Here is a 1,160-nt window from a genome sequence, read left to right on the forward strand (position 1 = left end):
CTATACATGTTACTTTGGGGACAACTGGGAAATTTGAATATGTATTAGATATTAGATAATATTTTTGTGATCATGTAGAATTAAGAAGTCTGCAATTTTAAAATGGGAAAGAAGGGAAAGAAAGGAAGGAGGCAGAAAGGAAGGAAGGAAGGGCTAGAAAGAGGAGAGGGAATGGAATAGGAAGGGAGGAAAGAAGGGCAAGCAAAAACAAATATCAAGGCAAAATGATAAAACAAAATGCTGATCAGTGGTGAATCTAGGTGAAAGGTATGTGGGTTTTCAATGTATTATTTTCCCAATTTTTCCTTAGGTCTGATTCAGTCTTGGTCTGGAGTACAGCTTCCCGCAGCTTGGGCTTGTTGTTGGGGCCTGTGGGAACATTTTCAATCTTTCTCATCACAACAAAGCTATCAGTGATTTTTCCAAATACTACCTGCTTCCCATACAGCCATTCACACTTAAAGCAGGTGATAAAGACTGACAGCCATTTGTACAGGGACCACTGTTTGCCATGGAAAGAAGGCCTGGGGCTAAGAGTCTCGGTTTAAAATTTTCATCTGTAAATGGTACCTGGTAAATGCTGGTGACTCTGGTACCATCTCTATTAACAAAATTTCCACCTTGAATCATGAAATCATTTAGGAAGTTTCTCCTTTGTGTCTATCCTATTGGCACTCCATCTTTTCTATAATCAGAAAGAAAGAGACTTGGAATGAAGACAAGTAATCTTTTTTTTTTTTCCAGTTTAGGATACCCTGAAGCCAAATGGATGCTCCTGAATTCTCCTGTGCAGAATCATCTAACGTTCTTAGCCATCTTAGGTACAATGTCTGCAAACAGCTCAATCTTCATGGCTGCCAATGCTGACATCAAAGAACATCACAGGGTTGACAGGCTAGAATTTGCCACCGCCATGGATGGTAGCTGTCCTTCTATGAAACTGACCCATTCAGTTAAGGACCTTTAAACCCTAATAGCAGTTTCCCCAGAAAAATATGTAGTTATTTTACATACAATTCTAGGATATTTAAATAACTCTTGTTCTTGTTAATATCTGGGTTAAGAATTAATTGGGCACAGTGGTGCACACTTGTAATCCCAGTGACTGGGGAAGCTAAGGAAGGAAGATTGTAAGCTTGAAGCTAGCCTCAACAACTTTG

At 39.3% G+C, this 1,160-nt stretch overlaps 1 pseudogene; it reads right to left on the bottom strand.

Annotated features, from left to right (window-relative positions):
* Nucleotides 1-256: 256 nt before the first annotated feature.
* LOC114096574 (peptidyl-prolyl cis-trans isomerase H pseudogene) lies at nucleotides 257-915 on the bottom strand (annotated as a pseudogene).
* Nucleotides 916-1,160: the final 245 nt, after the last annotated feature.

The sequence above is a fragment of the Marmota flaviventris genome, chromosome 13 (genome assembly GCF_047511675.1).
Source record: "Marmota flaviventris isolate mMarFla1 chromosome 13, mMarFla1.hap1, whole genome shotgun sequence".
NCBI lineage: Eukaryota > Metazoa > Chordata > Mammalia > Rodentia > Sciuridae > Marmota > Marmota flaviventris.